Source organism: Bombina bombina, chromosome 4, assembly GCF_027579735.1.
Source record: "Bombina bombina isolate aBomBom1 chromosome 4, aBomBom1.pri, whole genome shotgun sequence".
NCBI classification, from domain to species: domain Eukaryota; kingdom Metazoa; phylum Chordata; class Amphibia; order Anura; family Bombinatoridae; genus Bombina; species Bombina bombina.
In genome coordinates this window covers 137,135,978-137,160,216 of record NC_069502.1, presented here as the reverse complement: position 1 = coordinate 137,160,216, position 24,239 = coordinate 137,135,978, and positions in this window count along the sequence as shown.

Sequence of the window (24,239 nt, the reverse complement as noted above, 5' to 3'; positions counted from 1 at the left end):
TGGTCAGATGGACCCTTGCCCCAACACTGTGTGCCAGACATGCCATTACTTCCTTTTGCACAATCAAGTACAGGTTGGGGATTGCCTTTTGTGCAAAGAAATTTCGGCCAGGTACCTTCCACTGCGGTGTCCCAATAGCTACAAATTTTTTGAAGGCCTCAGACTCCGCCAGCTTGTATGGTAAAAGCTGGCGGGCTAAGAGTTCAGTCAAGCCAGCTGTCAGATGCCGGGCAAGGGGGTGACTTTGTGACATTGGCTTCTTACGCTCAAACATGTGCTTGACAGACACCTGACTGTGGGCAGATGAGCAGGAACTGCTCAAGGCGAAACACGGAGTGGCGGATGGTTGAGAGGGGGCAAGGAGGACAGCAGTGGTTCACGTGGCTAAAGATGCTGGACCAGGAGGAGGAGGTGGCTTTGAGTTTGTGTGCTGCTTGTACTCATGTGTTGATCCCATAGGCGTTTGTGATGTGTGATCATGTGCCTTCGCAAAGCAGCTGTACCTAGGTGGGTGTTGGACTTCCCACGACTCAGTTTCTTTTGGCACAGGTTGCAAATGGCATCGCTGTTGTACGAGGCAGACACACAAAAAAAATGCCACACTGCTGAGCTCTGCAATGACGGCATTCTGGTGGTGGCAACAGCATGTGTTAATTGGCGTGCTGTCTGGCTGACCCCGGGTGCCGATGCATGCTGTCTGACTGTGCCACTAGCTCCTTGCGACGACCTCCCCCTCCTTCCAACTTGTCTCCTCCTCCTTTCTGTCTCCCCATCTGAACTTTCCCCCTCTTCTTCTTCTCTTCTAGCGGGCACCCATGTGACATCCACGGACGCATCGTTATCATCAACCACTTCACTTGTATCTGACAAGTCAACAAAGGAAGCAGCAGCGGGTACAACATCATCATCATCACACTGTACGTCCATGTGTGTAATGCTGCCTAACTGAGACATATCCCTGTTATCTACATCCTCTGGCAATAATGGTTGCGCATCACTATCACTCATTTCTTCCAACTGATGTGTAAATAACTCCTCTGACAGATCAAGTGAAGCGGCTGTGTTGCTAGTGTTGATGGTGGCGGCAGGCGGGCGAGTGGTAGCTTGAGAGGTGCCCGAAGCTAAGCTGGAGGAGGATGGTGCGTCAAGGTTCCGAGCGGAAGCTGTAGGAGATTGGGTGTCCTGTGTTAGCCAGTCAACTATGTCCTCAGAAATGTTCGAGTTCGGGGTACGTGGCCTCTGAACACTGGGCATTATTCTAGGGCCAAAGGGAATCACAGCACCATGAACACGACGGCCCCCGCGGGGTGGCCGGCCTCTGCCTGTCATTTTTTTTTTGATTATTGGTACTATGCGTGCAAGCTACTGTGACAACAGATATGAGTGGCACTGTGCACTGGCAGAAGTTGGCAGAGTAGACGCTGTAGGCCTGACACACATGCTTGCAGACAACTAACTGCTATTCAATCTATTACAGTCAAAATTGTATTATTTTTTTTTAAATGTACACTACTGTTACACCAGATATGAGTTGCACTGGGGTGACACTGTGCCCTGGCAGGCAGGCACTGAAACGCACACGTGTGAAGGAAACTGACTGCTATTATTTAACACAGTCAAAAAAGTGTTGTTTTTTTTAAATGTACACTACTGTTACACCAGATATGAGTTGCACTGGGGTGACACTGTGCCCTGGCAGGCAGGCACTGAAACGCACACGTGTGAAGGAAACTGACTGCTATTATTTAACACAGTCAAAAAAGTGTTGTTTTTTTTTTTAAATCTACACTACTGTTACACCAGATATGAGTTGCACTGGGGTGACACTGTGCCCTGGCAGGCAGGCACTGAAACGCACACGTGGGAAGGAAACTGACTGCTATTATTTAACACAGTCAAAAAAGTATTGTTTTTTTTAAATCTACACTACTGTTACACCAGATATGAGTTGCACTGGGGTGAAACTGTGCCCTGGCAGGCAGGCACTGAAATGCACACGTGTGAAGGAAACTGACTGCTATTATTTAACACAGTCAAAAAAGTGTTGTTTTTTTTAAATGTACACTACTGTTACACCAGATATGAGTTGCACTGGGGTGACACTGTGCCCTGGCAGGCAGGCACTGAAACGCACACGTGTGAAGGAAACTGTCTGCTATTATTTAACACAGTCAAAAAAGTGTTGTTGTTTTTTAAATCTACACTAATGTTACACCAGATATGAGTTGCACTGGGGTGACACTGTGCCCTGGCAGGCAGGCACTGAAACGCACACGTGTAAAGGAAACTGACTACTATTATTTAACAAAGTCAAAAAAGTGTGTGTTTTTTTAAATCTACACTACTGTTACACCAGATATGAGTTGCACTGGGGTGACACTGTGCCCTGGCAGGCAGGCAGGCACTGAAACGCACGTGTGAAGGAAACTGACTGCTATTATTTAACACAGTCAAAAAAGTGTTTGTTTGTTTTTTAAATCTACACTACTGTTACACCAGATATGAGTTGCACTGGGGTGACACTGTGCCCTGGCAGGCAGGCACTGAAACGCACACGTGTGAAGGAAACTGACTGCTATTATTTAACACAGTCAAAAAAGTATTGTTTTTTTTAAATCTACACTACTGTTACACCAGATATGAGTTGCACTGGGGTGAAACTGTGCCCTGGCAGGCAGGCACTGAAACACACACGTGTGAAGAAAACTGACTGCTATTATTTAACACAGTCAAAAAAGTGTTGTTTTTTTTTAAATCTACACTACTGTTACACTAGATATGAGTTGCACTGGGGTGACACTGTGCCCTGGCAGGCAGGCAGGCACTGAAACGCACACGTGTGAAGGAAACTGACTGCTATTATTTAACACAGTCAAAAAAGTGTTGTTGTTTTTTAAATCTACACTAATGTTACACCAGATATGAGTTGCACTGGGGTGACACTGTGCCCTGGCAGGCAGGCACTGAAACGCACACGTGTGAAGAAAACTGACTGCTATTATTTAACACAGTCAAAAAAGTGTTGTTTTTTTTAAAATCTACACTACTTTTACACCAGATATGAGTTGCACTGGGGTGACACTGTGCCCTGGCAGGCAGGCACTGAAACACACACGTGTGAAGGAAACTGACTGCTATTATTTAACACAGTCAAAAAAGTGTTGTTTTTTTTTAAATCTACACTACTGTTACACCAGATATGAGTTGTACTGGGGTGACACTGTGCCCTGGCAGGCAGGCACTGAAACGCACACGTGTGAAGGAAACTGTCTGCTATTATTTAACACAGTCAAAAAAGTGTTGTTGTTTTTTAAATCTACACTAATGTTACACCAGATATGAGTTGCACTGGGGTGACACTGTGCCCTGGCAGGCAGGCACTGAAACGCACACGTGTGAAGGAAACTGACTGCTATTATTTAACACAGTCAAAAAAGTTTTTTTTTTTTTTTTAAATCTACACTACTGTTACACCAGATATGAGTTGCACTGGGGTGACACTGTGCCCTGGCAGGCAGGCACTGAAACGCACACGTGTAAAGGAAACTGACTACTATTATTTAACAAAGTCAAAAAAGTGTTTTTTTTTTTTTAAATCTACACTACTGTTACACTAGATATGAGTTGCACTGGGGTGACACTGTGCCCTGGCAGGCAGGCACTGAAACGCACACGTGTGAAGGAAACTGACTGCTATTATTTAACACAGTCAAAAAAGTGTTGTTGTTTTTTAAATCTACACTACTGTTACACCAGATATGAGTGGTGGCACTGGGCAAGTGGGCACAGTATACGCTGTTAGCCTGACACACACGCTGGCAGGCAGGCAACTGCAATTAGATTACACAGGAAAAAAAAAAAAAAAGCAGACTGATGTTCTAGCCCTAAAAAGGGCTTTTTGGGGTGCTGTCCTTACAGCAGAGATCAGATGAGTCCTTCAGGACTGTAGTGGACACTGAATACACTAGCCTAGCTATCGATTTCCCTATTAACTAATACACTGTCCCTCCTCTCACTAACAATGCAGCTTCCGAATGAATCTAAAATGGATGCTGTCCAGGAGGTAGGAGGGTCTGGGAGGGAGGGTCTGCTGCTGATTGGCTGGAATGTGTCTGCTGACTGTGAGGTACAGGGTCAAAGTATTACTCAATGATGACGAACGGGGGCCGGATCGAACATCGCATATGTTCGCCCACCGCGGCGAACACGAACATGCTATGTTCACCGGGAACTATTCGCCGGCGAACTATTCGCTACATCACTACTCATTGCCTGTAGCCCCCCTCAGTTACATGCATGCATCATACCTCAGATCAGACTCGTGGCCCTGTAACCCCTCTCAGTTACATGCATGCATCGTACCTCAGATCAGACTCAGGGCCTGTAGCCCCCTCAGTTACATGCATGCATCGTACCTCAGATCAGACTCAGGGCCTGAAGCCCCCTCAGTTACATGCATGCATCGTACCTCAGATCAGACTCATGGCCCTGTAGCCCCTCTCAGTTACATGCATACATCGTACCTCAGATCAGACTCATGGCCCTGTAGCCCTATGTACATGCATACATCATACCTCAGAACAGACCAGAGGAACTACATTATGCCATCAACCTCAAAACAGACCCCATTACCAGCAGCCCTAGATTAGACCTCAAAAAGAAAAATAACCCTTCAGCCAGGCCAGTTATGTGCCCACATCAGACTTTAAATCAGAAGCCATTAACTGTAGCCTTTGTTAGTTATTTTTGAGTTTTCTAATTTAACAACCATGAGCACTATTTTGGCTTCTTTCCCAAAGATTGACTTGACTTTGTGCACAGGTTTTTTTAAAAACATTTAGCTAATAGCACATGCTAGCACATCTCTTTAACCAATCCCTCACTGCTGGCACATTTCCTGACACATTCAAGCATGCGTCAATCATGCCAATCCTAAAAAAGCCCTCGCTTGACCCCTCCACGCCTTCTAACTATCGACCGGTCTCCTTACTTCCCTTTGCTTCAAAATTATTGGAACGACTTGTCTATAATCGGCTAACTCAATTTCTCACAACTAACTCCTTACTTGATCCACTACAATCTGGTTTCCGCCCTAAACACTCAACAGAAACCGCTCTTGCTAAAGTAACAAATGACCTGTTATCAGCCAAAGCAAAAGGCCATTACTCCTTACTAATTCTTCTTGACCTGTCCGCAGCTTTTGACACAGTTGACCATCCTCTCCTCCTAAAAATACTACATTCATTTGGCATCCGAGACACAGCCCTCTCCTGGTTTGCATCATATCTTTCAAACCGCTCGTTTTCAGTTTCCTTTAACAACATATCTTCTGATCCTATGCCTCTCTCAGTTGGAGTACCACAAGGCTCTGTCTTGGGTCCCTTGCTTTTCTCACTTTATACATCCTGCCTTGGAAAACTTATAGCCTCCTTTGGATTCCAGTACCACCTATATGCTGATGATACCCAAATCTATCTTTCCTCTCCTGATATCTCTCCCTCTTTACTCAACCAGATTTCTAACTGCCTCTCTGCAATTTTCTCTTGGATGTCTTCACACTACCTCCAACTCAATCTGTCCAAAACTGAGCTGCTTCTTATTCCCCCCTCTTCAAGACATCCGACACCTGACATTTCTCTGATGGTTGGAGACTTTATTCTCAACACCTCACCCCAGGTCTGCTGCCTTGGGGTCACACTAGACTCAGAACTCACATTCAACCCACATATACAAACGCTTACCAAATCCTGCCGTTCACACCTACGCAACATTTCCAGAATTCGTCCCTTCCTTACTCAAAAAACTGCAAAAATACTTATTCATTCCCTCATCCTGTCACGCATTGATTATTGCAATCTACTCTTAAATGGCCTTCCAAAACACCGCCTCTCCTCCCTCCAATCTATTATGAATGCTTCTGCTAGACTCATCCACCTAAGTCGACGATCTACATCAGCTGCTCCGCTCTGCCAGTCTCTACACTGGCTCCCCATACACTCCAGAATACAATTTAAAGTATTAGCCCTAACCTACAAAGCAATCAACAGTCTAACTCCCAACTATATTTGCTCTCTCATCGTGAAATACTCCCCATCCCGTCCTCTTCGTTCAACCTCTGACCTACGTCTCTACACTCCTTTTATCTCTACATCCCATTCCCGCCTCCAAGACTTCGCATGTGCTGCTCCTGTCCTCTGGAACTCTCTACCCCGCTCCATCAGACTGTCTCCAACCTTGTATAGCTTCAAAAGATCTTTGAAAACGCACCTATTCAGAGAGGCTTACCATCTCTCCTCCATCCCGCATCCGAACCAAGCTAATACATGTACATGAACTGCCTGACTCACTGCTGCAAATACAACCGATGTAACAAGCTACCCCAACCTTATGTATCTGCACCCTAAACCTATAGACTGTGAGCTCTCCGGAGCAGGGCCCTCTTCCTCCTGTGCTAGATTTGTTTAGTCTTGTTATGTTTTGTATTGTATCACAAATCTTTGTCATTGTATACCCCTATCATTGTACCCAGCGCTACGGAATTTGGCGGCGCTATACAAATAAATAATAATAATAATGCTTAGTTACAGTTTTAAGAAATATGATCAAAGCTGTCCATGGGTTTTTTTAGATGTTTTTGTATACTATCAGTTCAGATTTGAACAAGTACATATAGTTTTTTTATCTTTGTATGATATTTAAACGTGAAATCATTCATCACAAAATATTTGTTAATGAAAGACCATTCACCCACTATTTTCTATTTCCAGGAACATCTTTACAGCTTTACTACTACAAGCCGGCAGCAGCGCAACATTATTTTGCCAAAAGTAAAGCTGAGATGCCAATGGAATCAATCAACTAAGAAGAAAATAGCTGGATCGTTATTGAATAGTGTAAATTTGAAGCTTTTTCAGTCTTTAGAGTAACAGTTTTCACTTTATGAATGAGTCAACAATAATTTTTTTATTTTTTTGCAGAAATTTGCTTGTCTTTTTTGCTAAAGGGAACAGTTTTTTTATTTTCTGATAAAGGTAACAAATAACACAAAAAAATAGCTTTTTTTATATTCATTCAAATCTGAATGCACATGTCTAAAATAGGGGCATGTCTCTGAACAGCACCTTGAATGGTCGCAATATTAGCTGCTGAGCATAGACTGCTGCTAAACAGCTAAACATCAGCAGATAGTAGAGCTATCCAGGGTTGCCATCAGGGGGTGATAGGGGTGACTCCCGTCAGGGGCCCAATAGGCCAGGGGGCCCCATGAGGCAAGAACAACTATTAATTTAAAAAAAAAAAATTGGGAGCCACCAGAGGGTACTACAGCAGAGTGCTATTGAGCGTGGGAAATGTTATTACAAGGAGTAAAGCATTTGCATTTGAGAGGATTTCTGAGTGTGCACTAAACCACTATGCACAGTGTGAGACAGACTTGGCACTTCAGTTTGTACAGTATGTGTCTGAGTCAGACGGCAGATCACTTTCATTTGCAGAGGAGGTAGGACTTACTTAGTAAATGTTTTTTATTTCTTTGTGCAATTTCGGATTGTAACTTCAGTGTGGTAGTAGTTGTATGGTGGGGCCAGGGGTCCATAAAAACACATTTTATTTAGCAATATGCAGCAGTGTATGATTATTTGACAATGCTGTAGAAATTTTATTTTTAAAGCCATGCAGAAATGTTTCCTCCTCAACACACAAATGGTAGGTGCCCTTTAGGCAGATATGAGTTTTTTTAATTAATATATATATATATTTCAATTACATTACAGTTTACTACCCCTTTATGCAAGGACTTTCCAGGTGCAAGGAGGCATTTTATCTAAGATTTTTACATCTGCATAAAATGTTATACTCTCAGACTAAGATTGCTCAGTGTTTGAAATGAGACAGGTTAACTTAACACTGTTCAGTTTACACTACAGCTGACTTAATTTGAAATACATACAAACATGCCTAAATCCTGCATTTAACCAGATCTAATGGTATGAGACTGAGTACCACAGCTTATGGTTCCCCCAAGACCATATAGAGTACAGCATTTTCAAAATCCATAAGTATAGCTGACAGATGGGAACATTTGTACACCATATTTGAAACAAACATATGTCAACCTTTCAAAAGTACTTTCCTTCATCTAGCCATCTACCCAGATCATTGATGTACAATTTTTAATTCACAGAATTATTTTTATTTACATATTTACAAATTTGATTCTTTAAAAAGTGATCTCTTAATTTATGCAATTTTTTTATCATGCATGTCACACACTGTTGATTTAGGGGATGCAATATGCAGAAATGTTACCTCCTGTGAGTGTTTCTGTGGGTGTCTGTGTTTATGTCTTTGTGCTTTTGTTTGTGTATCTATGAGTGTGTATGTATTTTTTTCTGTGGGTCTCTCTGCGCAGTTGGGTGTGTATGTCTTTGTGCACTTTCTCTGGATGTCTGTGATGGTGTGTTCATATGTCTTTGTGCTTTTTCTATGGGTGTGTCTGTGAGGGTGTGTGTATGTATGTCTTTGTGTATTTTCTGTGGATGTCTCTGTGAGGGTGTGTGTGTGTGTGTGTATGTCTGTGTTTTCTGTGGGTCTCTCTTTGAGGGTGTGTACATATGTCTGTGTGTTTTCTGTGGGTGTCTCTGTGAGAGTGTGTGTAGGTCTGTGCATTTTTTGTGGGTGTCTCTGTGAGAGTGTGTGTATGCATTTGTGTGTTTTCTGTGTATGTCTCAGTGAGGGTGTGTGTGTATGTCTGTGTATTTTCTGTGGGTGTCTCTGTGAGGGTGTGTGTATGTCTGTGTATTTTTTGTGGGTGTCTCTGTGAGAGTGTGTGTATGTATTTGTGTGTTTTCTGTGGATGTCTCAATGAGGGTGTGTGTGTGTATGTATGTCTGTGTGTTTCATGTGGTTGTCTCTGTGTGTGTATGTCTTTGTGTGTTTTCTGAGGGTGTATCTGTGTGTGTGTGTGTGTGTGTGTGTGTGTGTGTGTGTGTGTGTATGTCTTTGTGTGTTTTCTGAGGCTGTCTCTGTCAATGTTTCCTTGGGTGAATGTGCAAGTTTGTGTTTGAGTTTTTGTGTGTGTCCATTGTCTGTTCCTTTTTAGGACATTTTGACCTTACTACTGATTGTTCACATCTTTCTGCAGACTTTGAGACAAATGAGACCTTTCTGTTACCAATCCACAATTTATCCTTGAAATTATTGTTTAGGCAGTTCAGGGCCCTTCCTTTCAGCCACTGCATGCTGTTGTCATCATTTAGTTGTCATCTTTCTTGACAAAAAGATAAACAGAACTTTTGTAAATATCCTTTTTTGACAAAACTGTAGTCTACCCTATTACTTGTAAGGTCAATGTAAACAAGTGCTAAGTGTCTGTTTGGGTGTCTGTGTCTGAGTGTGTTTATTTGCATGTCTGCTAGAGTGTCTATATGTGAATCCTCATGTGTGAGTGTGTGTTTCAGTGTATGAGTGTGTCTGTGTGTTTCTGTATTGCTACCTTTACAACATTTCTAAATTTGACTACACTTAAGAATAAAGTGCATATATACGTTTTAGTCACTTGGTCAAAAAATGCACATGTCAAAGGGGGGGGGGGGGCGGGGTGATCAATGGTTAAATTTCTAGTGGCAGCCCTGGAGCCATCCAGACTCAAATTTATTATATTTCTATAGTTCAGGCCATGTTGAGTTGACAGAATCACATTTGTACTGAATCATACTCCAGTAACCTGATTTAGAGCATTGGAGCCTAGTAGGAGGTGAGTTGATTACTAACATTCCCTGCTATGGAGGTTTCTTCAAAACTACCCTATATTGAGGTCCCTAAACTTGAAATGGAGCCAACAGCAGTCATCATGGCGATCTTCCCTTTTCTGGCACCAGCCAATACCGAGCTGGCCCTGTATCAGTGGAGTATGTAGAAGGAAGGAAGGAGTACATGTTTGAGATCAACTATGGGGAATTACAGATCCTCATAATAGTTTGTTTAAATAAATTCCCATCCCTATTAGCTGGAGGTTGTGACACTTAATTTGGAATCAATCTCAACAATTGTGCACTCAGGGTGCAATCACTGTCTCAGAGCTCACAATCAGTAACACAACATAAAGCTCAAGGTCCCCCTTCAGGTCATGAGACTGACTCTCCTCTTGAGGTGTGAATGGTATAATGTGGAATCTCCTATGACAGGCTTCAAAGGAGTGTATCAAACAAAATGACTACCTAGTGCAGGGGCCAACAACCTTTGTACCCCAGATGTTGTGGAACTACATTTCCCATGATACTCAGCGAGCCTAAAGGGTGTCTGAACATCATTGGAAATGTAGTTCCAAAACATCTGGGGTGTCATGGTTGCTGACCTCTGACCTAGTGCAACCCTTTAAATTTGTTTTACTGGTTACATGGCTTTTAAGGTCCAACAATTACCTTCTTTTGTTCAAGGGGCTGATGTATACTGAGCTACCCAAGCTGGACACGGGTGTATAGGTTTGTGAATTACTAGCGTGCCTCATGAGTGTTGTCTAATATTATTTAACAGGAAGGTTAGGTATAAAACTCATGCACAACTTTATTAGCTTTTAGATATTTTATTATTTGCTGTTGCTAATGTTTATTGATAAAATAAATTGTTTGTGACACTCATATATGAATAATGAATGTCTGATACTATTCTAACCTCCATAAGAAAAGTTTTACAAATATAAAAATATACATTAGGAAACCATATCTTACCAGTGCAATTGAGTTTCATGTCCCTTTAATAACCTCTAACAGAGAGAATATCCAGTCAATGTGTAATTAATAGATTTAATTAGTAATGAATAAAATTTCCTCATCTTACTGGTATTTTATGACTACCCTAATAATACACTTTTAACTAGCATTGTTGTTTTATTTTTTCCAGTCTAATAACAAGAGCTATATAAAGGAGAATACAAAGTAACACATTAGTTGTGTTGTTTTATTTATGTGTATCTATATTTATATACATTGAAAGGGACCATCTAGTGTAAAAATAAAGAGCTCATTTACTTGTGGAGCGCAAGCGTTTGCGCACTAGCGATAAGGGGTTAATCGCAGGTGTTTGAGCTTGTTGGGCTTTCCGCTGGTACTGCAAATTGAAAGTAAATGAGATCAATTGAGCACAATTGCAATTTATGCTAGAATAATTATCGCAACTTCAGAGCTCTGGTTAACTGTTTTGCTAAACATAAAAGTTGCACAAAACAAATAAAAAATACATTACAAAGTACAGTTACACTCATAATAACACTATCTAATAAAATCATAAAAAAATATTGAACACAAATGTTATAAGGGCTGAAAGATATGAGGTCTCAGGTGTTAGAAAAAAAAGCAGGCAAAGGGCTTTAACATAGAGATACATATCTAAAGATGTATATATAAATATATTTATGTATATTTATATGTCTATATATGTAAACATATGTGTTTATATGTGTATATATGTATTTACAGACATAAATACACATAAATACATATGTACACTTATATAGACATATATATATAAGTGCATTGGAGCCCTTTGCAGTTAAGTAGATGAAAACATGTAAAAGCATGTATTTAGTGTAAATATGTCACATTCCACCGTACTGCAAATGGCAGAATACGTTCTAAGTATTTATAAATATATATTCCTATATATATCTGTATATATCTATACTTATATATAGCCATGTATAGATATAGATATAGAATAAGAAGTAGATCCACATGCGAGGTAATTTCAAGTTAGAAATTTTAATGGTTCATAGTAACAACAGCAATACAAGGTTGCATAAGCTCACAATGCATACCTCCTACACGTTTCATACACATATTAACACATAAACATATATGTATGTAAGCATATCCTATATAATAAAAGGCCAGGTATGTTTGTCTGATGCAGTCATGCGCAGTAGAGACTGCATGAGACAAACATACCTGGCCTTAACGCCCAGCGCTGATGCACAGTAGAGACTGCACAAGGATGGTGCAGGTCATTAAGCTCTGGGCCTCTCTCTGCCGTGATCCTGCTAAAAGTAGCGAGATTGTGCTATTTCTGCATGCCCCATGAGTGGGGCAGTGCAGAATAGTCTTGCAGAGGTACCGAAGCAGAGAGGGACACTCTGTGACCCTCTCTGCAATGGGCAGCGGTGGTGCAGATCGTTGGTGGCGTCGGAGGGTTAGGAAGGAGGTGGGTGGGCGGCCCATTGCTGTAGGGCTCGGATGGGACCAATGCGCTGCAGTTACATTTTAGTATGTATAGTGTGTATATGGGCTTTAACACTAGTACATATATATTTAAACATACTGCCATCGCTGCGCTACTTACCCCCTTCGCTGGTGCTGAAGTTCTGATGTCGTCTCTGACAGCATCAGAACGAGGCTCCCATAGGAGACTAGGGAAGCACACTCTCGTATGCGCAATGCTTCCCAGCAATGCAAAGGTGAGGTTGCGTTCGCATTGCTGACAACTTGTAATACCAGCACACATTAGTGTGCACTGGTATTACAAAGTGAAGCGCTAATATCGCTTTTATGAAAGCAATATTTAGCGCTCCACTTGTAATCTGGCCCTTTATTTGTCAAATTTAATACAAATCAATGGCCACTGTCTGTGTATGGGGAGCGTATGATCCCTTCCTCCACGTGTGCCTGTCCTCTGTCTGAAATATATGAAAGGTATATATCTCTATATCAGATATAAGCTATTCTATACGATATTCTATATATATATATATATTTTGAGGGTACGACAGCACAAAAGTTAAACACAGCATTGCCTCTGCTACATTTCTTTTAGTAACTAATGAACAATATTTAACCTCACGTCTTCTATAGCTCTAAATAAAATAAAAAGATAAACGTTCAGCCAGAAAACAATTCATTACATTACACTGAAATTTTCCTTTTTATCAGCAGCCATTTCTCAGATTCTAGGAGTCCACAAAATATTTTTTTTTTATATCTGCAACATCCTTAATCAACTTGTATTTCTATTTAAGGGAGACAAACACAAAAATATCAAGGTCTGCCATGTAAAAATGTGTCACTCCAGCTACAGTCAGCAGGAATCATCCTCCTACGCAGGCAAATAGTAACATCTGCAAACTATCTGCCAGATTCGCCTAGCATGAGGATGAAGGGTCATTAATGGAAATTCCATAGGCCTCAGGTGATAGCTGTCTGGGGGATTTACAAGGTGATTTGTTAATCTTTCAGCATTGTACACATTCTTAAATTTCTTCCATTTCCGTTTAACCCATTGTCCCGCAAGGAGGGATGTCACGCATAGCTGCATGCTGTGTTTGAACCATCTTTAGCAGTGAAGTTATTAAGGAAAAGGATTATGTTTAGAATTAAGCAGACATAGAAGCCATTCTTTATACACACAAAATATATATCATGAAGTATTGTTTTAAATGCATTAAAGGCATAGTAAAGTAAAAAAAGAAAAAGGATTTGCTAGAGCATGCCATTTTACACAACTCTCCACGTTACTTCTTTTATCAATTTTGTTTAAAGGAGCACTAAGTACAATGGAAGTGAATACATTATAAATGCACAATACAAAGGCAATGCAATAGCACTAACTTTGAATTCGAAATGAGCAGTAGAATATTTCTGGCACGTGACAGTCTTTAATGAATCACTAAGGGCTAGATTATAAAGTGATCTCAAAGTATCGCTTCTGCGAAAGCGATCTTTGCGCTCCACTTAATAATACCAGTGCATGCAAATGTGCGCTGGTATTACAAGTTAGGCATTTGCATTGCACCGAAGCTTTGCGCTCATTAGAGCAAGTTTCCAAAGGGTCCAATGGGAGCCTTTTTCTCATGCAAGACATGGCTTGAGAACTAGTGCAGTGAAGGGGGTAAGTTACGCAGCGATGGGCAGCAGATTGTAAATATATATGTATATAAATATATATACACATACTAACACATAAATATATATGTATATAAATATATATACACATACTTACACATAAATATATATGTATATAAATATATATACACATACTAACACATAAATATATATGTATATAAGCATATACATATATATTTACAGGAAATACACAGTTCCCATACACCGCTATGCAAAGGCACTTTTCAGTGCCGTTTTTATTTTCTGACACCCCACACCCGCCAACTTTAACCCCTCATAACTGCTTTGTGCAGTTTTTTTTTATTTATTAAAAAAAAAAATCAACTTTTTTTTTAAATAAAAAAAAGAATATTCTTTATTTTGGGGGCAATTGGGGGTTATTTTGAAAATTAACCAGAGGTCTGACCTCTTGTTTATTTTCTGAGCGCTAAGCGCTAATTTTCTGAGCTTGCGTTAGCAATAACAAACTACTTGCAATCTAGCCTTGAATGTAAATGTGAATATACAGTGCACTGGAGCTTTTTTTTTTTAATTACCAAGAGAAAAAATTAAACATTTCATCATAGAAATAAATTGGAAAGTTGTTTTAAAAAAGTATAGTTTATTTGAATCATTAATGTAATAGTTTGACTTTACTGTCCCTTTATTAATGATTTACAAGTAAATCCAGTATCTTTATCTGATCTCCCTTAATAGTGGCTAATTAGGGCTAGTTATAAATGAGTGGGTCCACAGTCCACTGATCTATGCAATCACATAGGCTGTTTAGGAAATAGGCTGTTTAGGAAATAGGCTGTTTAGGAAATAGGCTGTTTAGGAAATAGGCTGTTTAGGAAATAGGCTGTTTAGGAAATAGGCTGTTTAGGAAATGAACATCATTTAAAAATAAAAATAAAAATTAGATGATTATAGACTTTGCTCTCATTCATATTAAAGAACATCAAATAAACATGTTAAATATATTTTTTAGCCAAAAAAAAGATAAGTAAAAACCGTATTAATGGATTTTTTTTTTAAACAAAATAAAATAAAAAATCAAACCACTATCTTTTGTTGGAGTGAAGCTATAAGGGGGGGTTATAGAGGATAAAGTCAGGAGCGGGCAGACTGGGACAGAAGGTTTAAAGTGATCATGTACATATCCAAACAGCACCAATTAGACACATTAATGTTTTTGCTTATAAACGGTTAAAAAAACAGTTTTGAATTTAAACTTAATGTAGCAGTATATAAATGTAGGTGCACATGATGTTTATGCAGTTGTTTCACTTTATACATTTAAAGGGACAGTCTAATCAAATTAAACTGTCATAATTCAGACAGGGCATGCCATTTTAACCCCTTGAGTGCTAACGACGCCTCTGAGCCGTTGCAAATCGTCGCTAGCACTCACCCACCTTGAGGGCAATCTGGGGGCTCCCATCTTCTCCCACCCCAGCGATCTGGCCTGTATAGTGACAGGCATTACCGGGGCTTGACGTTTTGTGCATCGTGACATCACGCGCAATGATGTGATGACATCACCGCGTAACTTTATTTAAAATGAACAATGACAAGTATAGGGAGATGGGGGCATGCTGCTTAGAAGCCTGTATCTCAGGCATCTAAGCAGCTACAGACCCCTAAGACCCACCGTTGGAATGTTAATCGCCTAACCTTTCCAACAGTATAAGTCTTGGGGAGCTGTAAAAAAAAGTAAAATATATATATATTAAAAAACCAAAAAATCAAAACCAGCTTAGCACCCAGGTGGGAAATGGCTTAGCAGCCAAAGGGTTAAACAACTTTCCAATTCACTTTTATCAACACATTTGCTTTGTTCTCTTGGTATTCTTAGTTGAAAGCTAAACCTAGGTATGCACATAGGCTAATTTTAAGCCCTTGAAGGCCGCCTCTTATGTCAATGCAGTTGACAGCTTTTTCACAGCTAGAGGGTGTCAGTTCATGTATGCCATATAGATAACACTGTGCTCACTCCCATGGAGTTACTTATGAGAGGGCACTGAATGGCTAAAATGCAAGTCTGTCAAAAGAACTGAGATAAGGGGGCAGTCGGCAGAGGCTTTGATACAAGGTAATCACAAAGGTAAAAAGTATATTAATATAACAGCGTTGTTTATGCAAAACTGAAGAATGGGTAATAAAGGGATTATCTCTCTTTTTAAACAATTAAAATTCTGGAGTAGACTATCCCTTTAATTAATGCTAAAAAAAAGATATTTGTTTTTATATAGGTACATAATAAAGTATATACAGATATAGCCTGTTTTATTTAATTGGAAGACTTTTTGCTTAAAGGCTTCCTCGTCAATTCAGAAATTATTTTTTTTGTTCTGAATGAAACAACATATTTTCAAGATACACAGCTAAAAAGTCAACTATGATAAAGCCTTTTAAAGGCAGAATAGCATATTAATTGTTTAGTAATAAAAATGAAATGGAGACAGACTGTAGGCTTAGTTTCACTGTGTGCAGTCTACAATTTCATTTAATAGTGTTAAATTATTAACGATATGAGGATTATACACATTGTGATCAATCTCCCTTAAAGCAGTTGCCCGTTATTTCCCAGAGTAATTATTTCATAGTAATATTAGAATACTAATTGCATAGCGGTGTATGATAGGAAGTATTTTGTATATATTTAATTTTAATATTTTAGAATCAAGGGTACACGTATGTGCTGAAGGTCAAAGCAGCCTAATCTAAGTAATTTCAATCAGAATCAGTAAAAGGTTAAGGGGAAATTAATAATTAGCAATATTTAAGACTTACTCATTAAAAAAAATTAAATAAGCATCCACCCAATGTGTGTGTGTGTGTGTGTGTATATATATATATATATATATATATATATATATATATATATATATATATATATATATATATATATATATATATATATACAGTGGGGCAAAAAGTATTTAGTCAGCCACCAATTGTGCAAGTTCTCCCACTTAAGAAGATGAGAGAGGCTTGTAATTTTCATCATAGGTATACCTCAACTATGAGAGACAAAATGTAGAAACAAATCCAGACATTCACATTGTCTGATTTGGAAAGAATTTATTTGCATATTATGGTGGAAAATAAGTATTTGGTCACCTACAAACAAGCAAGATTTCTGGCTCTCACAGACCTGTATCTTCTTCTTTAAGAGGCTCCTCTGTCCTCCACTCATTACCTGTATTAATGGCACCTGTTTGAACTTGTTATCAGTATAAAAGACACCTGTCCACAACCTCAAACAGTCACACTCCAAACTCCACTATGGTGAAGACCGAAGAGCTGTCGAAGGACACCAGAAACAAAATTGTAGACCTGCACCAGGCTGGGAAGACTGAATCTGCAATAGGCAAGCAGCTTGGTGTGAAGATATCAACTGTGGGAGCAATAATTAGAAAATGGAAGACATACAAGACCACTGATAATCTCCCTCGATCTGGGGCTCCATGCAAGATCTCAACCTGTGGGGTCAAAATGATCACAAGAACGGTGAGCAAACATCCCAGAACCACACGGGGGGACCTAGTGAATGACCTGCAGAGAGCTGGGACCAACGTAACAAAGGCTACCATCAGTAACACACTACGCCGCCAGGGACTCAGATCCTGCAGTGCCAGACATGTCCCCCTGCTTAAGCCAGTACATGTCCTGGCCCATCTGAAGTATGCTAGAGAGCATTTGGATGATCCAGAAGTGGATTGGGAGAATGTCATAAGGTCAGATGAAACCAAAGTAGAACTGTTTGGTAGAAACACAACTTGTCGTGTTTGGAGGAGAGAGAATGCTGAGTTGCAACCAAAGAACACCATACCTACTGTAAAACATGGGGGTGGCAAAATCATGCTTTGGGGCTGTTTCTCTGCAAAGGGAACAGGACGACTGATCCATGTACATGAAAGATTGAATGGGGCCATGTATCGTGAGATTTTGAGTGCAAACCTCCTTCCATCAGCAAGGGCATTGAAGATGAAACGTGGCTGGGTCTTTCAGCATGACAATGATCCCAAACACACTGCCCGGGCAACAAAAGAGTGACTTCATAAGAAGCATTTCAAGGTCCTGGAGTGGCCTAGCCAGTCTCCAGATCTCAACCCCATAGAAAACCTTTGGAGGGAGTTGAAAGTCCGTGTTGCCCAGCGACAGCCCCAAAACATCACTGCTCTAGAGGAGATCTGCATGCAGGAATGGGCCAACATACCAGCAACAGTGTGTGACAACCTTGTGAAGACTTACAGAAAACGTTTGACCTCTGTCATTGCCAACAAAGGATATATAACAAAGTATTGAGATGAACTTTTGATATTGACCAAATACTTGTTTTCCACCAGCCACGTTTCATCTTCAATGCCCTTGCTGATGGAAGGAGGTTTGCACTCAAAATCTCACGATACATGGCCCCATTCATTATTTCATGTACATGGATCAGTCGTCCTGTTCCCTTTGCAGAGAAACAGCCCCAAAGCATGATGTTGCCACCCCCATGCTTCACAGTAGATATGGTGTTCTTTGGTTGCAACTCAGCATTCTCTCTCCTCCAAACACGACGAGTTGTGTTTCTACCAAACAGTTCTACTTTGGTTTCATCTGACCATATGACATTCTCCCAATCCATTTCTGGATCATCCAAATGCTCTCTAGCATACTTCAGACGGGCCCGGACATGTACTGGCTTAATCAGGGGGACACGTCTGGCACTGCAGGATCTGAGTCCCTGGCGGCGTAGTGTGTTTCTGATGGTAGCCTTTGTTACGTTAGTCCCAGCTCTCTGCACGTCATTCACTAGGTCCCCCCTTGTTGTTCTGCAATGTTTTCTCACCGTTCTTGTGATCATTTTGACCCCACGGGGTGAGATCTTGCGTGGAGCCCCAGATCGAGGGAGATTATCAGTGGTCTTGTATGTCTTCCATTTTCTAATTATTGCTCCCACAGTTGATTTCTTCACACCAAGCTGCTTGCATATTGCAGATTCAGTCTTCCCAGCCTGTTGCAGGTCTACAATTTTGTTTCTGGTGTCCTTCGACAGCTCTTTGGTCTTCACCATAGTGGAGTTTGGACTGTGACTGTTTGAGTTTGTGGACAAGTGTCTTTTATACTGATAACAAGTTCAAACAGGTGCCATTAATACAGGTAATGAGTGGAGGACAGAGGAGCCTCTTAAAGAACAAGATACAGGTCTGTGAGAGCCAGAAATCTTGCTTGTTTGTAGGTGACCAAATACTTTTTTTTAACCATAATATGCAAATAAATTCTTTCCAAATCAGACAATGTGATTGTCTGGATTTGTTTCCACATTTTGTCTCTCATAGTTGAGGTATACCTATGATGTAAATTACAGGCCTCTCTCATCTTCTTAAGTGGGAGAACTTGCACAATTGGTGGCTGACTAAATACTTTTTTGCCCCACTGTATATGTGTGTGTGTGTATATATATATATATATATATGTGTGTGTGTGTGTGTGTGTATGTATATATATATATATATATATATATATATGTGTGTGTATATATATATATATATATGTGTGTGTATATATATATATATATATATATATATATATATATATAAATCGATTGTGGGAAACGGCACTCGCCAAATAAACATCCACCAGGTGCTCGGCAGGGCAAAATACACACAGTAGAATAGAACTGGGTCCAACGGAAGGCCTCCGTTGTTGCATGTGATCCAAGAACAGCCGGCACACAGGAATTTTTCAAAGATCCGATTTATTAAGCAAAAGAGAAACCAGACGTTTCGGCTCTACCGTGAGCCTTTCTCAATGGTATACAGACCGGATAATGTGAACCCCAAGACACCACCCCTAAATACCTACCCTAAGCTAAGTGACAGCACGGCTGCGCTGCTCCTTCCCGTACATGCTAAACTCACCTGGACATTCAAGAACAGCTGATTCCGGCAAGCGCGTCATGACGTCATCACGCCACACCGCGCTGCATGGAAATATCTGTGTCACAGGTATCCATGGCAAACACCGGGTAAACAAATACCTCCGGTTACCATGGAGATGCGTGGGAGAAGTCGCGAATGCAGCCAAACACCCGATGGGCACAAGTGTAAAGTGACAAAGTGGTAACCAAAAAATGGGCCATAAGTGGATGCCCTATTCAAACAACAGTGAAACAAATTTTACATATAAAACAGGTATCTATATTATTGGATACAGGGTAATTAACCACATAACTGTAGAAAATGGCTTATTCCGCTAAATAAACCCAAGGTTCAACAAATAACACAGCCCTCTATACCCAATATGGTATCAGGGCATGTGGGGTGTAGCAAGCAAACATAAACCAAATATGGTCAAAATGTAGTGTATTAGCATTGTATTGGCATCATACTCTAGAGGAGTAGGTAGAAACATATCACAGCAGGATGACTCCCATAGTGTCCATATTTATTTATAACAGCAGCCAAAGTCTATGTTGGCATTCAGTCCCCGAGGTGTTACTGTGTCCAGGGTGAAAATCCACCGAGCCTCCATCTTCAACAATGCTCGTCCTATGTCCCCACCTCGCCTATGGCGAGGGACATGGTCAATTAATATTACCCGTAGTGAAGCGACACTATGGCCCGCTTCCGCAAAGTGGCGTGCCACTGGCTGTTCTGACCATCCCTTATCAATGGCCTGACGGATCGCCGTCTTTTGATTGGCCAGACGTTCCTTGAACGGTGTCACTGTTTTGCCAATGTAGTATTTGGAACATGGACAGATAATGGCATAAATCACAAATCCTCATAAATCATCGCCATGTAGATGTTGGCATAGGATGGGGCCATGTTCGACCCCATCGCTGTGCCCATAGTCTGTAAGAAATATTTATCCTCAATACCATGGGCATGGGGGATCACAGTATATAAATATGGACGTGGTAAGTTTATATACCGTGATCCCCCATGCCCATGGTATTGACATGGTAAGACGAATCCTAATTGACAACCATATGTACACGGGCCCCCCTATCGAATTTCTTCTACACCTGTTGGAGTTCTGTCTAGAGAAAAACTATTTTCGTTTTGAGGATAAATATTTCTTACAGACTATGGGCACAGCGATGGGGTCGAACATGGCCCCATCCTATGCCAACATCTACATGGCGATGTATGAGGAAGACAATGTTTTCTCTAGACAGAACCCCATCAGATTGTACAGACAATATATAGATGATGTCTTTCTGGTTTGGAATGGCACATCAGAGAGTCTTGACAAATGAGTTGATGAATTGAATTCCCTTGACTCAACCATCAGATTTAAAATGGAACACAGCAGGGATAAAATCCACTTTTTGGATTTAGAAATTTTTAAGGTAGAAACTATGAAGGGATATAGATTAGAAACAACTCTGTTTAAGAAACCGACCGACAAAAATTCCATTCTCCACTATCATAGTTTCCACCCCAAATTTCAAAAGGAAGGTGTCAGTTCCTCTCAACTCCTGCGGGTTGTCCGTAACAACACGGATGACTCCCGTAAGGAGAAACAGCTTGTTGAAATGTCTGAAAAATTTCTGGAGAGGGGCTATCCACCAACGCTCATAGAACAACAATGCTGTAAGGCACTGGATCTAACTCAAGACTCGGCTACTACTAAAAGAATTAGGACACAAACCACCAAAAACAATCAGCGCAACAGTCACTCAGCAAATATATGAATATGTGTATGGGAGATATTAACTAAAGATATATATAGCAATAGAATGGACACAGCACTAAAATAGCACAAAAAATGGCAATAAATATGGATCTAAATATTACTTAATAAAGGTGTTATATCGGTAGCGAATAGTCCAAAATAATAAAAGTCCAAAACAGGTTATAAACTCAAATTGAGAACAGTCTTACTAATACTGAAAGATGGTGTCTGGAGAATTCTTTTTGAAAACGCAGTTGCAGCTGCTTGAAAAACACTGCTTGTCCTGCAGCTGATACACAGTAACTCCAATCCCACAAAAGACAGCGCAATCTGTGAAGGCAAACAGATAGACTCCAATAGTGCAATATTGTATGTAAAAAAACAGCACTTTATTGACAAACACTTTAGCCAGAATACTCACAATATGCGAGATAAAAACATGCACAAAAAGGTATCTTTGTGTAGCGATATAGCCCGGTGATTGTGTGGTCAAAGGAAGCTTGGGAGAAAAGCAGCAGATTTTCCGGTCGGCGTGTGACGTCAACACCCGACAAACAGCTGATCGATGTTTTCCCTTAGTCCCAATACACACAAGCTCGGCAAGCCTGTGTGTATTGGGACTAAGGGAAAACATCGATCAGCTGTTTGTCGGGTGTTGACGTCACACGCCGACCGGAAAATCTGCTGCTTTTCTCCCAAGCTTCCTTTGACCACACAATCACCGGGCTATATCGCTACACAAAGATACCTTTTTGTGCATGTTTTTATCTCGCATATTGTGAGTATTCTGGCTAAAGTGTTTGTCAATAAAGTGCTGTTTTTTTACATACAATATTGCACTATTGGAGTCTATCTGTTTGCCTTCACAGATTGCGCTGTCTTTTGTGGGATTGGAGTTACTAAAAGAATTAGGAATGAACAACCTAAGCGATTTATAACAACTTACACCCCAGGGTCTAGGTTGGCGCAGGATGTGATTAAAAAGAACTGGTTAATGTTGTCCAAGGACACAAGCCTTCCCTTCATGGACATGCTGGAACCAAGAGTGGTATATAAACGGGCAAGTAATCTGAGGGATCTGCTGGTGTTAAGTGACCCTACACACTGCTACGAAAAACAGATGTGGTTGACCAGAGGAAAACCAGGTTGCTACAAGTGTGGCAGTTGCGTTACATGCAACAACCTCCTGGCAGGGACCACCTTCCAACATCCCCACAACAACAAGAGATACAAAATTAAGCACAGACTTACCTGCTCCACGGAATTTGTGATTTATGCCATTATCTGTCCATGTTCCAAATACTACATTGGCAAAACAGTGACACTGTTCAAGGAACGTCTTGCCAATCACAAGACGGCGATCCGTCAGGCCATTGATAAGGGACGGTCAGAACAGCCAGTGGCATGCCACTTTGCGGAAGCGGGCCATAATGTCGCTTCACTACGGGTAATATTAATTGACCATGTCCCTCGCCTCGGCGAGGTGGGGACAGAGGACGAGCATTGTTGAAGATGGAGGCTCGGTGGATTTTCACCCTGGACACAGTAACACCTCGGGGACTGAATGCCAACATAGACTTTGGCTGCTGTTATAAATAAATATGGACACTATGGGAGTCATCCTGCTGTGATATGTTTCTACCTACTCCTCTAGAGTATGATGCCAATACAATGCTAATACACTACATTTTGACCATATTTGGTTTATGTTTGCTTGCTACACCCCACATGCCCTGATACCATATTGGGTATAGAGGGCTGTGTTATTTGTTGAACCTTGGGTTTATTTAGCGGAATAAGCCATTTTCTACAGTTATGTGGTTAATTACCCTGTATCCAATAATATAGATACCTGTTTTATATGTAAAATTTGTTTCACTGTTGTTTGAATAGGGCATCCACTTATGGCCCATTTTTTGGTTACCACTTTGTCACTTTACACTTGTGCCCATCGGGTGTTTGGCTGCATTTGTGACTTCTCCCACGCATCTCCATGGTAACCGGAGGTATTTGTTTACCCGGTGTTTGCCATGGATACCTGTGACACAGATATTTCCATGCAGCGCGGTGTGGCGTGATGACATCATGACGCGCTTGCCGGGAATCAGCTGTTCTTGAATGTCCAGGTGAGTTTAGTATGCGCGGGAAGGAGCGGCGCAGCCGTGCAAGCTGATTGGCTGTCACTTAGCTTAGGGTAGGTATTTAGGGGTGGTGTCTTGGGGTTCACATTATCCGGTCTGTATACCATTGAGAAAGGCTCACGGTAGAGCCGAAACGTCTGGTTTCTCTTTTGCTTAATAAATCGGATCTTTGAAAAATTCCTGTGTGCCGGCTGTTCTTGGATCACATTCAACAACGGAGGCCGTCCGTTGGACCCAGTTCTATTCTACTGTATATATATATATATATATATATATATATATATATATATATATATATATATATATATATATATATGTATATACTGTGTATATATATATATATATATATATATATATATATATGTGTGTGTGTATATATATATATATATATATATATATATATATATATATATATATATATGTATATCATTAAATAAAACAAACATTTAAATACATGTGACCTTTTAGGGTATTAGAAACTTCCTCAGACAGTATAACAGTGAAAATATTATATGAAAAAAAAAATTTTCTTTCATGATTTAGCAAGAGCATG